At 44.7% G+C, this 16,418-nt stretch overlaps 1 protein-coding gene across 7 annotated transcripts in view; it reads left to right on the plus strand.

Moving 5' to 3' along the window:
• The window catches only part of LOC126189035 (protein bric-a-brac 1-like), a 1,796,149-nt gene that overhangs the window by 348,979 nt on the left and 1,430,752 nt on the right, over positions 1–16,418 (plus strand). For all 7 annotated transcript variants that reach the window (XM_049930881.1, XM_049930880.1, XM_049930879.1 and 4 more), the window contains one exon: positions 639–678. The gene's annotated coding sequence lies outside the window, so the exon portion shown is untranslated. The remainder of the gene's footprint in view (positions 1–638; positions 679–16,418) is intronic.

Here is a 16,418-nt window from a genome sequence, read left to right on the forward strand (position 1 = left end):
TCACGGAAACACTAAGAGTCGCTCACCTTCGTTCCAGCGTTGCCTGCATCCCATTCACTTACACCACGTTTAAAAAGTTAATAATGCTCATACAAATAATACTACTTTTTAGAGTAGCCTTTGGTCTTCCTCAGGGTGCGAGCTATCTCCATGCCAGATTTCATCGGAATCGGTTCGTCGGTAGAGTCGTGAAAACGCAATAGACAGAGTAACTTTCGCATTTAATAATATTGGTATTAATCTGGAAGTATGGACGAAACACGTTGACAATTGTGCAAGCATTGTATTGAGTACCTTGAATCATGTTATGTAGAACATATCAACCAATAAAAGCATGTTGACAGATATGATAAAGTTCAAAAGTCAAAGAGTAAATAGCTTTTTCAAAGAGTAATTATTGTTCCATATTTTGAATTATATTCTTCATATCAATTAGTATGCTGTATTACGTACTTTCTAAAGTAGCCTGTGTTCTTTCTCAGCGTTCAATCTATCTCCCTACCAAATTTAATCAAAACCGATTCAGCATTTTAGTCGTGAAAGCGTAACAGACAGAGTTACTTTTGCATTTATAATATCAGTATGGATTCTTAATCACAGTGAATTCTGAAATAATGAAATCTTTGTGTTCATTACAGGTGAACGTGATCTGCAACCGCATTTAGGGCGCCTTATGTGGTAAGTAATGATGGTTGTGTAGCTTGTTGGAGCTTTACCGTATTCGGCGTGTGGTCGCTAAACCGTGAATAATAAAAAAAAACCGTGATTTTGATTTGTAACTATTGATTTTGTGTTACTACTTGAGTTTTTTTGAACGAATATTAGGTAACGTAAAATGTTATGCCATGGGAATAATTATTCGGTAATCAAAGCCTGCTCTTTTAATTAGCAATAATGTTTTCTGTTACTCCAGTCTTCTTTAAAAATCATGGCATCTTACGTTGATTAAGTCTCTTCCTTTGTATTCTGCTTAGAAATTATCCTGCTGTTGACAAATAATTGTATATTCGAATCTGATATATATACTCATCTCCATTTGGATACAGACAGCTTTTGTGTGTTCAGATGTACGTGTGTGCTTAAGTATATGCTCCAGTAGATATACTTTAGATATATTTTATTCACATGTTATCATGCCTATGAATGAAATAATTTCGTTGCTTTTATTGTTTTAAAGTAAGTTAATTTTTATTACTTAAAAGAAAAGCCGTTGCGTCTCACTGACTGGTTCACTGAAATTAATTTATGCGTTATATCGAAACTTTTGCCATAAGATTTTAGTGCTTAACGAATAGTTTCCTTATTTTTTTCATGTAAAGCAACACGACAAACTTTGTCCTTGCAGTTTGGATATCGCTATGGTGAAGGACAATTTGTTGTGAAGACGTGCTACGGTCGCAGGTTCGAATCCTGCTTCGGGCATGGATGTGTGTGATGTCCATAGGTTAGTTAGGTTTAAGTAGTTCTAAGTTCTAGGGGACTGATGACCACAGATGTTAAGTCCCATAGTGCTCAGAGCCATTTGAACCATTTTTTTGTGAAGACGAACCTGAAATTTAAAGGCAACATCTGTTTACGAAAGAGAAACAGAGTGAAAGAAAGAGGCATTCGGCATTTTTGGTTGGGAAACTCGAAAAGCCTAACCGAAAAGCGTTTCGATTCTTCGCGCAAATTGGACCCCTTTCTGCGCGGCGTGTAAGAATTTTACCTTTAATATGTCTATTGAGTATAGGCAACTGTAATGTGTTTGTGTTTGTTTGTGTGTGTGTGTATGTGTGTGTGTGTGTGTGTGTGAGAGAGAGAGAGAGAGAGAGAGAGAGAGAGAGAGAGAGAGAGAGAGAGTAGTGTGGTTTCGTATTTGTGTTGTTTTATGAAGAGAGAGAGGCTGGGTGAAGCATGGTGTCAGCACATTGCCTATTCCTGTCGTATAGCATCAAGGGAACAGTCGGGCTGAACACTGCCATATTATCCTTATTGTATGAAACACTGCGAAGAGGTTTGGAATTTAATTCAGGTTATTCGTGGAAAGTCTGATCATCAGGAATTTTACACGATCACTTCTCCCTTTGCCGACCAGATACTGGTGATGAAAATTACTTGTACCACCAGAATTCGAACCGGACACCTTCGAATCGAACCACAGCAAAGGCGTGCGTTAGTTATCTTAGCCACGGAGATGGGTACGAAAGAGAATAGATGCCAACCGTTTGACCAAACGGTAGAATGACTAATCGTTGGACAAGTCGAAGTTCCTAATGAAGACACCTTCAAAGAAAGCGTTACACCGGCAATAACGACACCGTGTCAGAAAAAGCGAGAGCTCACTTTAAAAGCAAAGAGAGTGGAGTGTACTCTCAGAGATGTTGTGCTGTGAGGTAACGCTTTGATACGTTCTAATAAAACACGCTAGATGTCACCTGAGCCTTTACCGTCAGACTGCTATAGGGGACGACCCTTTCCATACTATCACCCTGCAAAGTCGAACGATGCAGCCAGTGACATTTAAATAATTTTTTTTTTTTTTTTAAATCCAGTGTCTGTTCCTTCGAAAGAGCGGACAACACGCATATCCAGCAGCTGTGAAACACTATATGTAAATTGAAGGGGGATCACTGTTATCAGCTGCAGCAGGCCATTAAGCGGAATCAGCGGCGACGGACGAAAATTTGTACCGGATCGGGATTCGAACCCGGGATCTCCTGCTTCGAGCCAGGCGCGGTAACCACTGCGCCACACGGGACACAGCGTTAACGCAACTGCATGAACCACCTCGGTATGCCTCACGGGCGATCCACACCTCCATCGAACGCCACCTATCCGCAGTCCCTATCCAGTATACTGGTGTTCGCTAGTTAGAGATTCCCACAGGAGGTCGGACGTGAGGCGTACCGAGATAGTCCGTGCAGTTGCGATATCGCTGGGTCCCGGGTGGCGCAGTGGTTACCGCACCTGCCTAGTAAGCAAGAGATTCCGGGTTCGAATCCCAGTTCGGTACACATTTTCGTTCGTCTGCGGTGATTCCGCTTAATGTCCTGTTGCAGCTGTTAGCAATGATCCCCCTCCAATTGACATATAACATTTAAGGAGAAGGCACGTAATTAACATTTCTTATCCTGTATTGATGAGTGACCAGAGGAGACGTTATACAATTCGGTCTGTAATTAAGGCTAGATATTTGCCATTTTGTTGGCATAGGGCATCAGTGAGCAGACTAAATTTGATTAAAGAACTTACCAGTCAATGCTCATATACGAGGGTTGGAACTTAAATAGTGGCAACTATTTATTCACAACCGATACAAAAAATGGATCAAATGGCTCTGAGCACTATGGGACTTAACATCTGAGGTCATCAGTCCCCTAGAACTTAGAACTACTTAAACCTAACTAACCGAAGGACATCACACATATCCATGCCCGAGGCAGGATTCGAACCTGCGACGTAGCAGTCGCGCGGTTCCAGACTGAAGCGCCTAGAACCGCTCGGCCACATCGGCCGGCCCGATACAAAAGAGTTACTCGTTTGCACCTGTTACTGTCCTTCAAAGTAGTCACCAGCGATGTGGAAGGCGTAATATACCGTTACCACGTACCAGAGCCTGTTCTGTTGATAGTGCTAATGGAGCTGTCTACTGCCTGTCGAATCTCTGGAACATTTCTGAAGCGCATGCCACGAGGTGGTTCCTTCATCTTCGGAATCAAATCAAAGTCACAGGGACTTAAGCCGAGGGAGTATGGTTACATACACTCCTGGAAATGGAAAAAAGAACACATTGACACCGGTGTGTCAGACCCACCATACTTGCTCCGGACACTGCGAGAGGGCTGTACAAGCAATGATCACACGCACGGCACAGCGGACACACCAGGAACCGCGGTGTTGGCCGTCGAATGGCGCTAGCTACGCAGCATTTGTGCACCGCCGCCGTCAGTGTCAGCCAGTTTGCCGTGGCATACGGAGCTCCATCGCAGTCTTTAACACTGGTAGCATGCCGCGACAGCGTGGACGTGAACCGTATGTGCAGTTGACGGACTTTGAGCGAGGGCGTATAGTGGGCATGCGGGAGGCCGGGTGGACGTACCGCCGAATTGCTCAACACGTGGGGCGTGAGGTCTCCACAGTACATCGATGTTGTCGCCAGTGGTCGGCGGAAGGTGCACGTGCCCGTCGACCTGGGACCGGACCGCAGCGACGCACGGATGCACGCCAAGACCGTAGGATCCTACGCAGTGCCGTAGGGGACCGCACCGCCACTTCCCAGCAAATTAGGGACACTGTTGCTCCTGGGGTATCGGCGAAGACCATTCGCAACCGTCTCCATGAAGCTGGGCTACGGTCCCGCACACCGTTAGGCCGTCTTCCGCTCACGCCCCAACATCGTGCAGCCCGCCTCCAGTGGTGTCGCGACAGGCGTGAATGGAGGGACGAATGGAGACGTGTCGTCTTCAGCGATGAGAGTCGCTTCTGCCTTGGTGCCAATGATGGTCGTATGCGTGTTTGGCGCCGTGCAGGTGAGCGCCACAATCAGGACTGCATACGACCGAGGCACACAGGGCCAACACCCGGCATCATGGTGTGGGGAGCGATCTCCTACACTGGCCGTACACCACTGGTGATCGTCGAGGGGACACTGAATAGTGCACCGTACATCCAAACCGTCATCGAACCCATCGTTCTACCATTCCTAGACCGGCAAGGGAACTTGCTGTTCCAACAGGACAATGCACGTCCGCATGTATCCCGTGCCACCCAACGTGCTCTAGAAGGTGTAAGCCAACTACCCTGGCCAGCAAGATCTCCGGATCTGTCCCCCATTGAGCATGTTTGGGACTGGATGAAGCGTCGTCTCACGCGGTCTGCACGTCCAGCACGAACGCTGGTCCAACTGAGGCGCCAGGTGGAAATGGCATGGCAAGCCGTTCCACAGGACTACATCCAGCATCTCTACGATCGTCTCCATGGGAGAATAGCAGCCTGCATTGCTGCGAAAGGTGGATATACACTGTACTAGTGCCGACATTGTGCATGCTCTGTTGCCTGTGTCTATGTGCCTGTGGTTCTGTCAGTGTGATCATGTGATGTATCTGACCCCAGGAATGTGTCAATAAAGTTTCTCCTTCCTGGGACAATGAATTCACGGTGTTCTTATTTCAATTTCCAGGAGTGTATTTTGTTCTTCTGTCTGACAGTGGGAAAGCGAGTGAGTGAGAACGAAGCAGAGAGAAGGATACGTATATTTTATATTTTATCATTCGGTTCGTGATTTTAAAAATTGTTGCCACATTGTTCTACAACTAGTTTAGTAAGGACGCTGATGACTTCGCTGCTGAGCAAGCTACCACCACCACCTATACCCTGAGACGGAGCAGAGACACATTCTAATAGATTCTCTGGTTCTTTTCCATTTTTGACGTAGGAAATGAAGCGTTACAGGCGATTCAATATACTCCATTGTTTAAAGGAGAGTTAAACAAAAGATGCACACACTGTTGTTATCGACCAATTGTGCATTAATATGTGCGAGTATATGGAAAGAAGAGCGGGTGGGGCTGGTGGTGGTCATCAAGGAATAAAACGAATATTTTATTTTGAGTGTGATAACTTACCTGTTATTGAGATCTTGGATGCTTGGTGCTCCGCAGCTGCCAGATATTTATTAAAAGACATCTTCTATACACCATCAGCTGCACTAGAATTGTTTCGTTTCCCAAAACCGGTTTTCCAGTTTATAACCCATCATCATTGCCGTCTGATGCAGAGGAACAAACAATCGTGTGCACATCGATGTCTACAAAATGATAAGTGAACATATATAGCAATAATATAATTCTACTTACGTTACTCAGTTCTACAGCAATTACATGCTTGTCAGTTAATACGACAGCGTCTGAAATATGTCCTGTAACATAGGACACAGTTTGTCGTGTATGTTACTGCTATCAAATCTTAGGCCCTGACAGCACTTGATAGCATTCCTAGTGCAACTCATGGTGTATTGAGGATATCTTTTACTAAACCTGTCAGTTGTTCACTGAAGTACCCTGAAAAAATCTAATAACATGTGCCATGATGCGACGAATGGAATTTTTTCGTGTCGATCATGTGTTAAGGTAATTAGTATATTCGTTTAAGAAAGCTTATTTCCTTATTACTCGGTGAAATGTGAAGTTCAGAAAGGCCTTAGCGTACGAAAACTTTAACTGAAACTGTGTCGTGAATATAATCGCCAAGAAAGTGCCATGTGATTTGTGTGTTTCCAGATAACCCATCTAATCGACCTTTCTACTAAGGTCATTGCGTTGCACTTCGGCAGTTAATAATTTGTAAAGAACACATGATATGAACAGATGATATTTAGAAATGATAATTTTCCGCAGAGAATGCAAATTAAATCTCTAAACTCTTCAACGGCGGCATTCGAGTCTGAGCTACCTCCGACCTGGAACTGTGGGATTTTTCCGACTTTTCCTCGCCGTGGCTCCGTACCGGAGATTTCATTTCGGGACTTGCGTGCTCAGAGGTATAAATACCAGAGGGAAAATGTTGCGTCGGCGGTAGCAGAATAAACAACATTATTTGATTTACTATTTGTCTTTAGTCGCTTTTCTTATTTCCGTAAACAGACAGATTTTTTGTTCCCTTTTCACCCGCAAAGCACAATTCGTGGCCTGCCGGGCATACTTTGGCAAGTGTAAGCATTAAATATTGCACTGCTCGTGTGTGTGGGATCTTTCCGGGTGATGAAATAGTCATGCGCTACTTGCAAGTGGCGCTGTTTTTCCTACTTGGCCACGAGAACATTTCGCGGACTCTAACCTCGACTGCCGGGATGGGGGAACCGGGAATGTAATTAATTCATCGCGTTCCAGGCAGCAGTTATCGCGAGAGCATAAAATTAGCTATTCATTTGTAAATGTCGTGCCACGAATTATTCATGGAATCATCGGAACGCATTTTTACGCGTGGCATTTTCCCTCTTTCTTTGTTTTGGGTGTGGGGCGCGTGGTATAACAATCCCTCAAGAAGTATGGCTTTCTTCGCCATTGCGTGCCTAATGGTTTTACTGGCCGTCAGAGCGGATGGTTTCTTTTTCGCTGTGCTTACCGTACCTTTTCGTTCGTCTTGTGTAAAACTGTCGGATATAAGTTTGTTCCTTCCGTTGCTAGGTTGCGTGTATCCAGCCAAATGAAAGTTTTTCAGGTGCAGATTTCGTAAATTGGTTAACGTTGCTGTTGTAATGTGAAAATTTTCGGACTGACTGTTTCTGCTTACTCACACATACAGTACCTTGAAGTGTTATACACGCTTAAAAATATTGTTATTTACAGACAATTTTTCATAAATGTATGGCTAGTTGCCAACCTTGTGTGACAATTACCAGGCGCAGTGGGAAAGGTATCTGTGGAAGAACAACATGAAAACCCACCGAAATACACTCCAGTCCTTCGCACCTTTTATGTCACGCCGCCCCCCTCCTCTCTCTCTCTCTCTCTCTCTCTCTCTCTCTCTCTCTCTCTCTCTCTACTACTACTACTACTACTACTACTACTACTACTCGTCCTACATCGCAAGGTCCGCGATGTCTGGAGCTCTGATTGGTCTGTCTCGAACACGCCAAATAAGCTCCACATGGTCAAGTCGTCCACGGCCGTACGGAACTCATCCTTGAGGGGCACGCGTAGGGACTCAGTTGTTCTCTGCCGTCTCCGAATTGGACATACGCGGTTGACCCACAGCTATCTCCTTCGTCGTAAGAACCCGCCCAAGTGTCGCTGTAATGGAGGACTGACAGTGGTCCATCTTCAGATGGACTGTCCCCTTTTAGCCCCTTGCGGCAGTCCTTCAATTTACCAGCTGCACTTCCTTTAATTCTAGGTGACGATGCTTCTATAGCTGACTCAGTTTTACGTTTTATCCGTGCAGCTGGGTTTTATCACTCGCTCTAGTGTGGGCGCTGTCGCATGATTTCTCAGGCTACACTCACTCCAACGACTTTTAATTGCGACGTGGATACCAAAATGGTGTCTTTTATGGTAACAAGTTGTGTTGGTACCTCTATCAACGCTTTCCAGCTGTAGGTTCTTCGTTTGTAGTTGAGTGGTTGACCTTTTACCTGATCCATCAACCACTGTTGTCTGTTTTACTCTAGTCAACTATTTGCTCTGCTCCTTTTAAGTGTCCTCTATTTTGTGTTACTGCGGTGTTCATTTTAGCTCTGTACCCCTTGGTGTTCCCTCCCTTCGGGGTGCAGAGGTTACGCTTTTACTGTATAGGCCTTTTACATGTATGTCTGTTTGGAACAGGGGACTGATGACCTCGATGTTTAGCCCCCATCAAACCCCAAAACCAACCGACCTACTATTCGTCCTCCTTTTCCTCTTCCATCTCAACCAATTTGTCCTCCTCCCTTCCCACCCTCTCCAGGGGGCTCTCCACTCGTGAGTACGTGCTTGGCTTCCACGGGGCACCAGCTTTTGAGGCACTACTTGGTCTTCCTGTGCTGCAAACCTACACTTCGGCTGTCTCTTACATCTTATGACTTTCCTTCAGAAGGTCCTTTTGATGCAGACCCTGCCTGCCTGGACTTGGTTCACCATTTTGGTCTTGATTTCCAGTTTCACTCCCAGCGCTCTTTTCACCTTCCATTAGCGATTATATGGTCCCCATTATTGGGTTTGATCTGCCATCTTTTCCGAATTTTACAGAAGTGCGTGTCGTGCAGGGAAGATCGCCCATTGTGATGCATACTCTGCCTTTGCACTCTTCCACCATGGTACATTTCCTTCCTGTTGTCATAATACACCCGAAACCCAGCACGGTAGCCATCTTGTTTTGGAGAGTTCGTCTGGTGCCTGCCCTGCACTCTCCCCATGTATGCCATGGAAAACGTGCTCGTCATGACTGGGGCACGGGGACTCCCAGCAATGGGTTACTGTCCAATTAGCTACGTAGTGGCTGGGTGGCGCCCTTCGGGAGAGGCCCTGTTCGGAGTGGGTGACACCATGGCGGGTAGTTCGCACATGAAGAAAGTTTCTCCTGCTAGTTGTCACAGAGCCCCAGCAGTCTCTTTGAATGAAAAGGCCTTGTATCTTGCAACGAAGCACGATCCCAAAACGTTCCCTTCCCTGGTCACAATGTGGAACCAGGACTACACAACAAGGAGAAAAAAACATCCCCCCCCCACCCTCAGTACGTGGATCGATGGGGACACCTTTTAGGCCAAAAAGCCTTTATTTTTTGTCGAACACATTGAAGACAAACACGGGGAAGTTCTAGCCATCTCTAAGATGAAGAGTGGTTCCGTTCTGATTAAAAAGTCATCTCCTGCCCAGTCACAGGTGCTGCTCTTTTGTTAAAAGGTGGGTGACATTCCCGTGACTGTCGCTCCCCATAAGAGTCTCTTTGATAGTTTCACACAGATTAATTCACATTCGGAATCCGTTATAACCTCTCTAGATTTTATCGAATTTTTTACTGCAATGAACACGCCGCCACTATGGGCGACTAACCTATCCTTACGATAAACATTCTGATCTGTACTTAGGATTTCGTTGTCATTAATGTCTGGTTTTTACCAACTTCCTTTTCCCAATACTATCTGTGCATTATAACCTTCAGTAAGCGATACTAATTCTGGGACCTATCCCTGGATGCTCCCGCCGTTTACTAAAATCATATTAATCTTTTCTATCTCTGACCTGCGAGAAACAAGATTCTCTGAGGCCACTGTGGCTGATTTAACAGGCAAATCGTCTTTGATCACAAGGAAGGGGTTCTCTAACCTGAAAAAGCCCCTTATGCTCGTTACACGTACTCCGCTACCCTAGTAGCCGCTCCCTACGTGTAGCGCACGCCTGACCTATTAAGGAGAAACCTACAATTCTGCACCCGATAGCAGAGATCGAGAAATTCGCATCCGATACCTTCGCAGAGTCGTCTGAGCCTCTGGTTTAGACCGTCCACTCGCTCCAAACCAAAGGACCTCCATCAACCCTGGGTACGATGCTACAAATAGACAGCATGCACCCGGTGTGCGTTGCGAATTGCCTTCACCATATCAGCCAGCCGCCGAAAGGAGCCGAGGATGGCCTCAGAGCCCAACGGTAGGCGATTTCCTTCACCATCCTTCCCTAATCCGAGCTCGTGCTCTGTCGCAAATGACCTTGTTGTCGACAGGACGTTATATACTTTACGTTTGAGCTACTTGTCCAACCTGTCGCGTGTGAGGGGCATGCAGGTATTGGCAAAGCACTGTCATAGGCGAAAGACACGTAATATGTAACACGAATGTTAGGACTAGCTGTAATGGAGACAAAAACTATTTTTTTTTAATTTTTGTCTGGGACAATAAATATTTTGCAGGAAAAAAAATTAAAAATAGTTGATATCCACCGGATCCAACCAAGGCTTTCAGGAGATTTATCTTGATTCTAACGCAAACGCCGGAACTGGTAACTTCTTCCATTTATTCCCCAATTGTGATTTCCTGTGCCCCGCCAGTAGCTCATCTGGTATTTGACTGGAAAGAACTGTGCTTTTATAAAGGGTCGGATCTCAAGACAGCGCACTGCGTAGAGTAAGGCAATATTTAGGAACCCTCTTGCGTATCTGCAAAAACAGCTCTATGCACTGTGACAGAACAAGAAATTGCAATAACATTGATGTGTCCTATGAAAGAACATTGTTCTATCAGAAAAATATCCTTTGTAGAAGATCATAATTATATAATCACCTTTCTAACAACATCAAGTTAAGAAAAGAAGAAAGCTTATTCAAACAAAGGCTCATGTCCTTTCTGATGTACCGCAGTTTCTGTTCTGTAAATGAATTCCTCGCCGAATGAAGTGGAATTTTATAACGTAAAATTACCAGGCAGATATTAGCAATCATGTGTGTGATAAAGTGCATTAACGTGGTCAAACTCGATGTCAGCTGTTGTGGAACTTAGGATTTTTAAAATTTTAATCCCACTCGTCCCCATAAAGCCACTTCACTGATAACCGCTTCTCAAAATTACTATCGTTTGTTGGGTTTTAATGCAACTGACATTTAATAGCAACGCTGCCTGTTATGTTTGTTATATGTATTAATGTCTACATACTTCCGTAGTTGAAAAATATTTTTTGAAATAACACGTACTGTTAGTTTTCCTTTGTCTTTTTTGTTATAACACATCATTTTCAAGTTGCAGCTCTCTTCGGCTAGCTTTCCCTCTTGATTATTGCGTGTAAAGCCCTCGCCACCACCACCACCACCACCACCACCACCACCCCCCCAGCCGTTCTTGCCTATGTTTTCTAACTAAAGTCATAACAATATCTAAATGCCATCGCAAGAGGTGGGTATTTCCGTACCTGCCACTTCTTTGCCCACACGATGAACATTTAGCCCTCCAGGGCTTCACACTCAGAGATCGAGCGGAAGTTAATACACGAACGCGCAGCTCGAAAATCGCATCGAAAGGGGAAAGTTACCAATATATTTCGAGCTTCAATATGCATGAGAGGAGCGGGCGCAGTGTACAGGCGCTCGGCAGGGCCGAGGTCTAAAATTAGAAAGCGTTTTCACATCTATCTATTGAGGGAAATTACACCCGCCGGAGTTCTCGCGTGCGCGCACGTATGTATATGTGTGGGGGCCGCGGGGCGCGGAGTGGGGGAATTATGAAATACTTGGCTGCGAGCGGATGCGGCGCCGAGCGCGATTGCCCGCCCAGCCGGCAGGAAGGTTTCGCAGGAATTAATGTTTAAAATAGAAGCGGCGAGCGAGCGTCTCTGGGCGCTGTCGGGCAGATTGGCGGGAGACCTGCCGCTTCAAAGACTGGCGGGGCTCCCCCTAGTGCAGGGCTGCCACCACACCGCGCCGCGCCGCCGCCTAATAGCCGGCGATTTTCGCCCGAACGCGGGAAGCGGTTCCGGTTTGGCGCTATCCTCATATACACTGCTGTACGGTCGAAAGTTGCATTCAGATTCGGAACGCACCATTTGTTAAGGAAACAGTAGTCCAGAACAACTCGCCATTCGGCCTTTTAGGGTAATGTCAGTGACCATATGAAGTGTGCGGTCTTTTTATTGGCTAATTTTTGGAGGCTTAGAGGAGCACGGGGACGGAAGGCCTGCACCACACCTTTAGCGCCGCGGCCAAAGCAGCGATAAGGAGGGAGCTAGAATCGCCTCACCTATGTCACTCGCCCACCACCGAGTACAACGATGCGTGGCATTATCGTAGCATAATTTTTCCCACAGTATAGGTTAAAATAACGAGTCCCTTACTTCAAATACCAAGGTGGGATCGTTGACCCTACTGGAGGAGAAAAATATATCAAACCAGAAGCTCTCGACGGTGAAAGTTGCACACTTTACATAAAAGTTGGCATGGAGCACGTACTGAAAGAGGAACGCAAATTACGATAAAGATACTCGGCCCAGTGAACGCAAGATGAGTAAAGGCTAAAAACGCAGAAGACTGCAGAAAAATTATTCAGCATCGCGGCAAGTGACCGTAAAAGACGATTAAAATTTAATGGATTCATCCTTAGACTCCTAGCTACAAAATGCTAGCTACAGCAAATGTAAAAAGATCTTTAAAGAACTGAGATATATTTATTGGAAGTTATAGAGAGAGAGACTCGTGCGGACAAATAGTTGACAAATGGGAAATATAGTAGAGAACGAGACCATGAAGAAAATAAGTACAAAATGGACTGAAGAAAGAAAGTAAGATAAATAAACAGAATTCACGAAGAAGGGGCGATAAATGCTTGGAAACTCGGAAAATGATTCAAAAGATTTGCGTTGTGTACTAGGATCGAATTGTACCTAATTTTTTATGTATTGGGAAATGCTAGATTTTACAAACAGACTAAAAAGTGGCGAAGAAAGAGGCTGAAAAATAGAGCTTTTGTTGCGACTACGGTGCAGTGGTTTTTAACTGTAAACGTTCGCGTTTGCTGACGGAAGCTTTCAACCTGTGCTGGTTGAGAACTAATTAGTAGAGGCTTCAAGAAAAAGTGTGCGTACTTTCTCCAACATTTACTCTGCAGATTTTCGACATCGAGTGCACCACATTTCGAGAATGCGTTCGTCATGGAATGAAGCCTCAGGACCGTTCGTGTTAGAACTAACTAGTATTAGTATTATTTTACAGAATAAGAGCAAGATTTACTGACAACTGAAGCAGCATTTCTGTAATTTGGCAATAGATATACCATTAACATAGGTCGTACGTGTGGTTCGCGGAAATTTTCAGACGACATATGGCATAGTTTGACTACATTGTGAGTTTTTAAATATGAGTGGATTGCAGCGAAAGTAGGACAATATTTCGGTACATGTAAAATGCTTATCCAATTTTCAGAAGGTTTGGAGCTGTGTCTAAGCGAAACATTGCGTAACTGATTAACAGGGCCCATCGATTTACTTAAAATTTTCAGAATTTCCACCATTCATTTCCAGCTTCTCCCCAGTTAGTATATGTAGCTTCTGTTAGACCACCAAAGTCTTGTAACGGGGATAGAACCTTTCATAGTGAGAGAGAAAGTGCAGTTCCTCGCCTCTGCTTACATAGCCTGTAAACTCCGGAGGGAAATGAAAGTAACGCCAACATTAGACAGCGTTTATTGAATCATTACCCTTCCTCTATCTTCCCTAGAGGAGGTACCTGTACATCTAACCAAGTTTTCAGAGTGAAAGGGGTAGTCACATTGAAAGAAATGTACGTAGAAGTAATTTATGAAACTGGTCTAGCTAGCCGATTAGGGATTATCTTTACGCGTCGGGTGAAAACAAACCAGTGATTCCACACGCGCTGTGCCGGTACACAAACTGAATTATACGCACAAATATGAAATGTCAATCTGCGTTTTCGTATTAGTCTCTTCTCTCTCCACGATCTAGAAAGCTGTTAGTTATGAGGTACTTCATCCTAAAGGCTAATGAACAGAACATAACGAATCCACACGATTGTTCATCCGCGCGCAAGCGCGATTCTGACATTAACCGACAATATTATGCACTGCTACGGAACGAAGAAAAGTATTGTTATGATTTATTATACACGCCAGATGTGTAAACAAGGTGACCATAAACAATTAGTACCTCCGTTGAGTCCGGCCGTGCTTGAAATAGCTAGTTTGCCTTGGTTGCGAAAGACGGGAAATTGATGATGAAATGCTAAGTATATTGAACAAGACTGTTTTTCTCCTTTGACTTAATCTACACCGAAGGGCAACATGCAGCAGCCTCGTTTCTTAGTGTTAAATGTTAGTTTATCCCGTATCTACCATCACCAAATACTCGTAAATACGTAGGTTGGAACTTGCATAGTGGCAACACTGCTGTGGAGACACTATGCAATGGAATCTACTATTGTCGCTGATAGCACACGTTGTTGACACATTGGCACAATCGAGGGAAAAACAGTCACTTGTGAGCGAGCGGTCTAACGTAACGGTGTCGCTATGTTTTCGAAGGAGGAACAGCGGGGTTGGATCAAGATTGAATGTGCCAGAGGTCGTACAGCACGACAGTGTCATCAAGGTCTTCTAGAGGCGTGCGGGGAATCGGCATTGCCCTACAGAACAGTGGCACGTTGGGTAAAAGCCTTCAACGAAGGTCGGCAAACTGTGGAAGACATGTATCGGGCAGGTCGTCATAGCGTTTTTGAAGAAGTAGTACATGCTGTTGCGTTAGTGGACAGTGATCGACGCCATACGATTCATGAGCTCGCCCACGAAACCAGATTAGCGCATAGGACCGTGCTTCGCATCCTGAAGGAACGCCTGGGCATGCGTAAAATTGCATCACGATGGGTTCCGCATGACTTGACGGAAGTGCAAAAATGGATGCGTTACGACGCTGCTCAGACGCACTTGGAGCGCTATGAGCGCGAAGGAGAGGCTTTCTTACGTCGTATCGTAACACTGGATAGACATGGGCCACATCGTACGAGCCAAAACTGAAACGCCAGTCCAACGAATGGCGTCATTATGGGTCGCCGCGAAAAGTCGAAAGTGCGTCAGAGCCCCAGTACGGTGAAGTTTATGGTGATTCTAGTGTACGACTGTGATGGTGTTATCCTAACCGCATTACGTTCCTCCACGGCAGACCGTCAGCCCTCAGTATTACTGTTCGTTTTTGGAGCATCACCTGCGACCAACTTTGCGAAAGAAGCGGCGACACTTTTTGCGCAACCCACCCATCATTTTGCACGACAATGCGCGGGCGCATACAGCGCAAGCTGTGGCTGCTCTCTTCGGTCGATGGGACTGGGAGGTACTGTACCATCCACCATACTCCCCGGACTTAAGTCCTTGTGACTTTGATTTGATTCCGAAGATGAAGGAACCACTTCGTGGCATTCGCTTCAGAACTGTTCCAGAGATTCGACAGGCAGTAGACCGCTCCATTCGGACCATCAACAGAAGAGGCCCTGCTAGCGGTATACTACGCCTTCCACATCACTGACAACGGGTTCTAGATAACGCTGGTTACTACTTTGAAGGACAGTAACAATTGAAAACATGTAACTCTTTTGTATCGGTTGTGAATAAATAGTTGGCACTATTTAAGTTCCAAGCCTTGGAATACTGTCCACGTACAGTTGATTTGTAGCAATGTACATAAACAGATTAACAGTAACTTCAGAAATTACCGTTATAGGAAAATGTTCTATTGGGTCCGTATTGCTCGGTTAGTTGCATTTTTTTCCGATATCTGCCACTTTGTCGCAGTCAGGTGCCATCGTACGTTTTTTATTTTTATTTTAGAAAACTACTTGTGAATGATACACTCAAAACATAAATAGAATATAGTTGACGAGATTATATTATGCACAACTGAGCACCATGAATGAACTGAATTAACTCATGTGCGTCCGTTCTTCGAAAATCTACCTATCTTTGCGCTGAAATTTTTCCTTCGTGTTTCCTACGCGTTTTATTAAATCTGATGCTTCGTTTTCCCATAGATAGGTAATTTTGAACTAAAACGTTAGTTTGCCTGTACGGTAACCTTTGATGTCTGTTTTTTGAAATCTGTCTAATTTTCCCACAGCCATTTGTTCTAAACTTTCATTCTTTTCGTCACTCTGACAAGGAGGACAAAAAATTACATTTCCCTCGAGATGAAAGTGTCAAATTGTCTCATATAGTTGGTATAATTTGTGGTGTTTTATTTTCATCAAGAATCCATCTGATCATGGAGGGAGGGGGGGATATGAACATCTGCCACAAAAGTTGGTTTCCGGTGTGTGTTGTACTTCAGACTTAGTGCGATAACGTATTACTTATCTATTTCGGGATAGTGATATTTTTTTATACCTGTTCCTGCCGATTATACTGGTGCTTAGTATGAGAGAGGCTTCAGTTTCAGAGACGGCATGAAACAAGTATGAATGTCAGGAATTACATATTCCGTTTT

Source organism: Schistocerca cancellata, chromosome 5, assembly GCF_023864275.1.
Source record: "Schistocerca cancellata isolate TAMUIC-IGC-003103 chromosome 5, iqSchCanc2.1, whole genome shotgun sequence".
Classification (NCBI taxonomy): domain Eukaryota; kingdom Metazoa; phylum Arthropoda; class Insecta; order Orthoptera; family Acrididae; genus Schistocerca; species Schistocerca cancellata.